Source organism: Cinclus cinclus, chromosome 3, assembly GCF_963662255.1.
Source record: "Cinclus cinclus chromosome 3, bCinCin1.1, whole genome shotgun sequence".
In the NCBI taxonomy this organism is placed as follows: Eukaryota; Metazoa; Chordata; class Aves; order Passeriformes; family Cinclidae; genus Cinclus; species Cinclus cinclus.
The window spans coordinates 63,242,258-63,251,365 of record NC_085048.1 but is presented as its reverse complement, the minus strand read 5'-3'; positions in this window follow the sequence as shown (position 1 = coordinate 63,251,365).

Genomic DNA, 9,108 nt, shown 5'->3' with positions numbered 1-9,108 from the left:
CAGGCTGGTCTTGCACTGCTGACCCTTCCAGCCATATTTATACTGCAAGTGATGCAGAATTATCATGACTACTCAGTGCCATCTAGGGCAGACTGGCCTCTTCCATGCTTGGCCCTTAGTCATTATGAGTCTCATACATAGTTATCATTCTCATTATAGACATTTTTTTTTTTTCAAGTAGAATTATCTAGTATAATGGGAGGATTGTGCTGTAGCTCTTGGCTGAAATAGAAATGTCCTTGACACAGGAAGCATTAGACTGGTGTCACTTGCTGCCAAAGGATGCAGTGGAAGTTGAAACTTTCCTTTATGTCATAGGCACATAGTAAAGAATTCCATATAGCCATGTACTCTGTGTACCTGAGGGTTAATAAATACAGAAAACCTCATATGAATCAGGAAGTCCTTTGAGATTGAAATATGTTGAGTCTGGGAGAGTATTCAGAGAATGTACCCTCCACAGCTCTCATCCCAAGAACCTTCTCATGATGCTGCTGAGAATGAGATACCAGACAAGATAAACTTTTGGTTTGACCTTTTGTTATGGTCATTTATGTTTTCTTTAATACATTCTTTAGGAGGAACATCTGTAAAAGTTTCTTCAAGATACAATCCATCTTCAAAAGTCTTATAAAGCCTGTCCTTCAGCGTTTACTTACTCTTTCTTACTCTGCCACCAATCATTATTCTGAAAACTGTGCTTATCTGCTGTCAATTTTTTTGTTGCACTCTCTGGCTTGGTTTTTCCCTCTGCTGCACCAAAATAGTAACTCAGCATAGTTAGAAGTAAAGAATGCTCCTTGCAAAGGCCATTGAGTCCTGCTGAAAATGTTCACCAGTACTGACTGCTTTTGATTGTATGACTTGCTGGATTCCTTCATCTCCTCATCTATAAAACACCACAGTAATCACAAAAGGACACATCATATCTGTCATTATTATAGGCAATGCCCACTAACACTGTGTTCCTAAGAGTAAGCAAGTATTCCCTGTAAGTGAATGATGTACCTGGACCATCTCTTTCAATTAGATACTAGATAATAATGTAGTGCAGTTTACCAGCACTACACAAAGTTGTGTCAATATAGTCATCAAAACCTCCCTTTTACTTCTTCCATCCACCATTTCAACAAAACTTCAATGAAACTGGGCTGGTGTCTTGCTGTGCAACACTAAGAGATGCTTGAAGTTATAGGAGGTAATGGTCTTACACGCTTCCCTGTTGTATCCCCCATTTGCTTTCTGCTTCCACATCCTTTGCAAGCACCAGCTCCTTGCATTGCAGAATGGTAGATGTGCTTCAGGGTATGGCGCAAAAAATACTCTGAAGCTGATAAAAATTAGGATCTGGAGGACTGTATAGCTAGAACTTATGTGTGACAACAGAGGACAGTTTTAAAAAAGCAAAATTCTTTAGCAAATCAGGTAAGCCACATCTAATGGAAATCTGTAACTGCATCTCTGAAATAATCCCAAGAGCACAATAGTAAGAAAATTCTATTGATTGTATATATTTTAATTTCAAGACTCCCACTTGATCTGATTTGAAATTACTAGAATCAATGGCAATTTGATTCACGTGGCTGGAAGAGCTGTTTAAAGCATTAACAGCTGAACAGAGGCAGGGCTGAACTCTCCAAAGGTGTAAAACAACCAGTGGTACAAAACCTGGTTTTAGTTTTTCCTCCAGCTGCAGCACTCTCCATCCCTATATTAAGGCAACCAGACCCTCCCAAGAGTCAAAGGAGCATCTATGCTGAGTAGCTGTGAAAAGCAGGGTGGGGGCAGTGATGTGTTGCATCTGTAGCTTGGTCTTAGGAGCTGAATCCTCTCCCCTCTCTAGCTATGCCATCCAGCTCAGAGCTCAACACTTGTCTCCTGTGCCTTGAAGAGAACTGAGACATTCATCATGGTAAGTTTCTAACTGCTGCACTAAGGAGACCAGAGCCCACATGTGAACATGCCAACAGGTGCTCCTTTGATGCAGGATTGTAGGTTGTTTCTGCAGCTGAAGTACCTGTTCCCACTATGACTTTTCATTCTGGTTCCTTTCCTGGAGCTCACTGGTTCATGTCTTCATCTTGCTGTGTCTGCCCCTGCAGTGCTCACCAAAGAGTGAGGTGATGGGGGAACACAGCCAGCACCCTGCTGGCAATGGTTGGATGCACTGATGGAAACTGGTGGTAGGGCTGGAGTGCTGTAGGTGGCTGGTGGTCTGATGACAGAAGATTCAATGACTGTGGACTTTAGAGACAGGCAGCCGCTGAGTTTTCTCAGCTCACTATTTCTGTAAATATTGTGTGTTTGTGTTTATCCTTGGGCATGTAGTTTTAATTTTTTCCTTGTGCTTTTTTTTAGTAAAAGTACAAAAATTTAACTTCATAAAGCAACTGACACACCAAGGGGATTATACCAATTTTATGGAATGGAAGGGCTCAGGAATAACTCCGTCTTGTGGACTGATAATATTTAGAATTTCCATCCCAGAAGTATCTGGAGGACAGAGACAAAACAAAGTTCCTAGTGCATTAGGCTCTGCTTATACAAGAGATGGTCTCGGGCCAAAGACTTGGCAATCAAAATACAATGTTGAGTGATCCTCTGCAATTGTATGTGCTACTAGAAGATAAAACTGCATCAAATGCATAATAGAATAGCTCACACTTGACAAACCTGTCAGGGCAGATAGATAGCATTGCTTCATCTAATACCAGGTTCCATCAGTGGGTAAATTCTTATTAGTAGAAGACATTATGCAATATTCCTTAACAATTCACAATAGCTTGTATCTGAAGAGAGGAAGATGAAGTAATGTAGAGAGATCACAGGTGTGGAAGTGTGATAAAGAAGGTAAAGTCCCCCTGTAAAGCAGCCACCAGATGTTCTTTTATTCTGTGCAGAAATGTCCTCCCAGCCCATGGTATATTGTGTGCAACGAAAGGCTCAGCTGAGCTTAGGTTCATACTGTCTGGGGCTCTGCAGCAATGAAATATTGCAGGTGGAAAATGGTGCTGGTGACTTCTGACAGTTCTTTTTACTCTTTGATAGAGGAAAAAAAATAACCTGCCTCTGACTGTGAACCAAGTAAGAGAGAATAAAGTGTGGTTTGCTTTTTGTAAGCCCACTTGCTTCAGAGAAAGACTCCTGCTTGTGGAGTTACTGATTGCATAGGCTTGAGCATGTATGAGCATTGATTACTCCAGAAGCTAAGTGAAGTGTGGGTGGTAAACAGCTTTTTTTTTTGTGGTTTTTGTTTAGTTAATGGAAGTTTCATAAATTACTTCAATAGGACCAACAATAAGTGGTTATTTGAAAAACTTTGGTGAAATTCATACTCTGATAAAAAGTGTTTAACTCCTTTCAGTAGTAAGTATTAGTCCATACTTACAAACTGTAAATATCTTGTGTTTTGCAGGCTCTCTAGTAACTACACCTGGAAGAGTTTCTGGGATAACTAAACACAAAGAGAGCTACAGGTTGTAGAGGACTTGGGTTCATTCTCTTTAGCTATGCAGAAATTACCAAATGGCAAACTCCGATATTCAAACAAATTCCCATGGGCACCAAATGAACAAAAGAGCTGAAACAGCAGCACATTCAGCTACACTGCCTTGATTATCATTTACTATGTCATCAGAGGGTGGTGGCAGCCTGACTCCCCAGCTCCTGCATTTTGGCATCCATTTCTCTCCCGAGCCACCTATAGGCTTGCATCCCTCCTCGGGGCAGAGGGCTCCACCAAGCAACAGGGAGCCTTGAAACCAGGTGCTGCCTTGCCCAAAGCCTTCTGCAGGGCTTTGAAGTTCTTGTTCCTCCTCCACAAACTGGGTTGTGACACTCCTGGTCTGGTCTGCTTTGGAGATTAGCATACGAGTTACCCTCAATAGCTCCTTATTGTTTTTTGGGAAGATTATCAAAGGAACAGATTGCCTTAGGTGCAGAGACATCTGAGGCAGATCTGTGTGACAGCACTGAATTACTTGGATTGATTTACATGGATGTAGCATCATGTGAACAGAGCTGCACTTCTCCTGAGCTGCCCCACTCATATGTCTGGCCTCAAAAGCCCTGTTGAGGCAGATTTCTGTGCCTCCACATTTTTTATTTATTTATTTTTTTAAATCGGGTACCAAAAATCTACAATTCCTGATACCAGAGAGCATGCTATGAGACCTATAGAAGTAACTACCCAGACACCTATGACAGTATACTTGCTGTCCTTGTCACAGGCAAGTAGTTTCTACAGCAGGGAGCAATGCAGTCTCCAGAAGCAAGTGAAAATAGATGTAAGAACCGTATGCTGTAGATGGAGAGTGATGGGATAGTGACCTTCAGAAAGTTGCAACAAGCAAACCAAGTCTGCCTTCTCCAGAGACTCTCTCTGTGGTCCTCAGTCTGGGGATGTCCATGAGAGAGGGAAAAACTCTCAGTGGAGTCAGGCTTAAGGATTCTATTTCCCAGTCCATAGAGTCAGAGGGTTTGGGAATTTAAAGATTGGAGCCCACTAGGGAGGGCTTGCCATTTGTGAGAAGCAGCAGATGGTTGTCCTCTGCCCAGGGAAGCAGCAATATTGCTCTATCATGGCTGACCACAGCAAATTTGTTTCTTTGTGTCTTGCTGTTGTTTCCATGTTTGCAGCAAATACAGCTCCCAGCTCTCCCTTTCCCAAAGCCACAAGCATGGAAAAGGCATGTGCTGTGTTGAACAGCAAGTAGCTCTTCCATTTAATCTGATATGTGCTGTAATCTATTGCATTGCAGTGTGCTCCGGCTCCGGATTTTCCTACAGTCTCTACAGCTTTCCCAGCCTCTGACCCTTCCTGAGTGTTTATGTGAAGCCACTTGTGATTTCTCAAACAATGTGTCTCTGCAAAATAATAGGCTCCAACAAATTAAACAAAAAAAAAAGCAAAAAAGAGTTCTACACTCTAAAAATAGGATGAAATTTTAAAAGGGCTATAAAAAGCTGTGTCATTGGCTGGCTCCAGATGATCTCCATGAAAGAGAGAACAATATTCAATTTGTCTAAAACTCCAAGTCCTTCTCAAAAGGCACTGTAGAAAAATTGTTCAGCAACGTAATGTAAATTAGCCACAAGCACAGTTCATACTTGAATGAGATTAATTCACACAGGATACAGCAAATATGGCATAACTACAGCACCACTTTTTTTTTTATACCACCAAAGCCTTTATTTCCTTTGAAGATGGGTAATTTTAAGGAATGGAGTTCTTTTTCCTTCTCATGTAGAATTATTCTCCACAGTCTCTATGTTGCACAGTGCATTATCTGCAAATGATTAAAGCTGGTCTCCTGTCCCTTTGGGTGTTTTCGGAGACTACCAGTGTCTGAATTGGGCTGAAGTTACCTAGCAGTATGACCATAAAAGCACCTGATTTATCTTCAAAGAGAAAATCAAAAAGCCTTGACAGATCTCTTGATTGTTTTGGTTTCCCTGTAAAAGGGCTTGCTTTTATTTAATAATTTAAAAAAAAGAAAATAAACTCAAAGCAAAATACCAATTTCTGGTATTATTATCCCTGCAGAACTACTACCAGGTTCACATGGGCATTCTACCTATGGTGTTCCTACCTGGTGAAATTTTGTTAATCTCAAGTCTTTGATTCAAAGTAAGATCAGATTGTTTACAGTGACCTGAAAGTGTTCCAGGGGCCTTGGGCAGTACCAGCTTTATCTTTCAGAGCACTTGCCCTTCCAGGAACAAAGCCCCTGTTTTCTAGCAGCTCTGTGGAGGGGAAAAAGGATGCCAGCACCATAGTTCTCTTTTCCTGATACACCAGAAGAAGATATACCAGAAGCTAAGAGAACTGCATTTTGGCTACATGCCCTGGTGCTAGTGCAAGGAAAATTGCAAGTGCATTTTTGTGGCATTGCTTTGGCAGAAAGACGAAGCACTCACTGAAGAAAAGGCATCCTTCTCATCCCTGCATGTGGGACTTCACTGCTTCCCTGGCTTTGCAGCTTCATGGTCTGGCCCCACAGGCTTCTCATTGTAAGAGTGGCAGGACAGGAGGTGGAGGATTGCTGTCAGCATCCATTTTTCAGTAAGATGTAACAAAATGTTCCCACTCATTTTAAGGACTCATGCCTCTATGTGACCATGCAGGAAATAAGGAGATGGTCCAAAACTTGCTTGAAACATATTAATTATAGACTTCAGCTGAGACTGGGAGCTTCACCCATACATAATGTGAAATCTGAAGAACTGGAAGCAAAATTTGGCTTTGTTGTCTGCCTTGTTATTTGATCTGGCTGCATTTGTGTGTGTGTGTGTGTGTTTGTTCTAACAGTATTTTTGGTTCCACAGAATAGTCACTGTGATTAGCCTCTGAGGGATTTTGTTGACTCTCTGTTCCCTGGTTTAAAGAGATTAACCTGGAACTGCTAAGGATATCTAGGGTTATTTCAGTACAGTCTATAGTCCCCTTCACTAATTTATGAAGGGGTTTGGGGTCTTTGCTGCTACTGAAAAGACTTTCAGAGCTTCCACTCTCCAATTATGAGAAACTTTGTTCTCATTTCAAGCTTTTTATTTTTCTTCCCCCTCAGTAATTAAATTCTGTTTCCTAATCCAGAATAGCAATTTACAGTTTAGCATATCCGTGCCCCTGAGACATTGTGTCCACCTGCTCATCCTGTTCTACATCATGTTCACTGGTAGCAGCTGAAGGTTTGCTACCATCCTTGGATTACTCCTGAGTCTATGCTTGGTTTTCTAAGTGCTTCCAGTCTCTCAAACTGTAGTAGTATAGAGGGGGTTTTTACATTGTTGTATAATTTTGATTGTGGGACCTATTTGTCTTCTATGCTTCCTATACCTTTCTTCAAAGAAAAAAAAAATTGGGGAAAACAATTTTTCAATATCTGGAGGTTTGGGGTGTGTGGGGTGTGTGGAACTGTGGAACATGTGAACTTTAAATGGTGAGAAAGATAAATTCAGATTTGGCAACATCTGAGTCTTGGCAGGAGATATATCTCAATTATGTCTCTGTCTGATTAGGATAAATTTTTTCCCCTAAACCCTGCTAAGGGCTTTATCAATTTGCCTATGCTGAGAATGTCTCATATATACTGACGAGCCTGATCTCTCCACAAATTTTATGCTGGCAGCAGTGTTATCATACAGGACATCAAGAGGACGTGTCATTTTCTCCTGGGTGGGTAGCATTTACGCTTGTGAGTGCGTTAGATAACTAGGATTGAGAGCAGAGACAACAATAAATCACTTCTCATTGCTAACAAGAAAAGATACAATTGCTTCCTCTTATGTTCTTCACGGGAGGTGGAATGTCTTCCTTCTTGAATTGCTATATAGCCTCAAAAGCTCCTGGTATAGGGAATATTCAAATTGACATGGATTTGGATCCCTCCTTGGGCAGAAGAAGAGGTTAATTTCTGTGACCCACTTCTGGGGTGCATGATCCAACCTTTCAAATATACTGATGATACCATCACCACCTAGGGATCCTGCTTGAGAGAAGACTGAGCCTTTCTTGCTGTGAATACCTGATTTCAAAAGGTATTCCTTCAGGGCTCAGGATACTGAGTGCAGGAGCCTTTTCAGTTAGCACAAGGTGCTGACACCCTAGAAAGGCAGGAGACTTCCCCCTGCACATTCCTGTTTGGTGGCTTGGCTTGGTGACTTATGATGGGACTCTCTGACTTGAACATTGGATGCTCTGGCACCCCATGAGACATCTGACTGTCCCTATTCCTAAAGTAATAAATTTGGGCACCAAATCAGAGCCTGGAGTCCACTCTGGGGCTGGTGTCATGAATTAATGTTTTAGATCACTTTAAGAAAGGGCAGGGCAGTGGAGGGGAGGGTGGGGATGCACCAAAACAGGGAGTCCATGCACTTAAGATCTTTCTTGAATTTTTCTTTGCTCTGTTTCTTACAAAATTGAGAAATATACATTCTAAAAATAATGAGAAAATAGTGAGAATCAACTACATATAGAACTACTAGAAAGATTTCAGGCTGCAACTCCACAATCTGGATAAAGGAAGACTGGACAACCCTCAGGGAAGAGCCTCATGGGGAGCTTCTAGACAGATGAAAAGAGCTACAATACATGTTCCTTTATGGAGCCTGCCTTTCTATGTGTTCTTCAGCCCATATTTTGGTGATTACTGAGTGTAACTTTTGGCAGAGAGGGTGGCTTTTAAAAGCTGCATTTAATCTACTTCCTTTCCAAAATGTTGCTGATGGGAGGACATTTGTAACAAAATCCTCCCAGTGAAAAGAATAAAGAGAAAAATACCTTCTCTCAGGCTTTTTTGAACCTAGACACACATGCAATAAAATACCTGCAACAGGAGTGATGTGGTTTAACCCCAGTATGCTGGGGGTACTGACAGCAACTAAGTCCCACACAGCTGCTCACTCGCTTCCCCTGTCCCCTCGGTGGGATGGGCAGGAAAATCGGGGGGCGGGGAGGAGAAGTAAAAATGCTGGGTTAAGACAGCTTAATAACTGAAACAAAGTAAAACATTATAATGATGATGATGATGGTAATGATAATAATAGTCATAAGAAGAAGACAGAGATACAAATCCCAAGAAACACCATACAGTTGCTCACCACCCACTAGCAGATGATTCGCCTGTCCCCAAGCTGCAGTTGGTCCCTCCCAGCCAATTCCTCACCTTTTTATATCGGCCGTGATGCTCCTTGGTATGGAATAGTCCTTTGGCTCGTTTCCATTTGCTGTCCTGGCCGTGGTTCCCCCCAGCTTCTTGTGCACTTCCCTAGTGACAGTCCATGGGAAACTGAGCAGTCCTTGCCTTAGAGTAAGCGCTGCTCAGCAACATCAGTGTATTAGCAGCAGTCTCATCCTAAATGAAAAACACAAGGAAGAAAATCATCTCTATTCCAGCTGAAATCGGGACAGGGAGACTGTGTTTTATTGCACTTGAAGGATGCACAGATGGTGCTGTATTTAAGAACTTTGAAATCGGAGTGTTAAAAATTACATGAGTGCACATAACCGGGAAACTGGAGGAAAAAGGAATCACGTCTTCGTTTTTGTCTTTCACTCTTTGACCGCCGGGCGGCGCCAAGCCCCTCCTTAAAATTAGGGAAGGG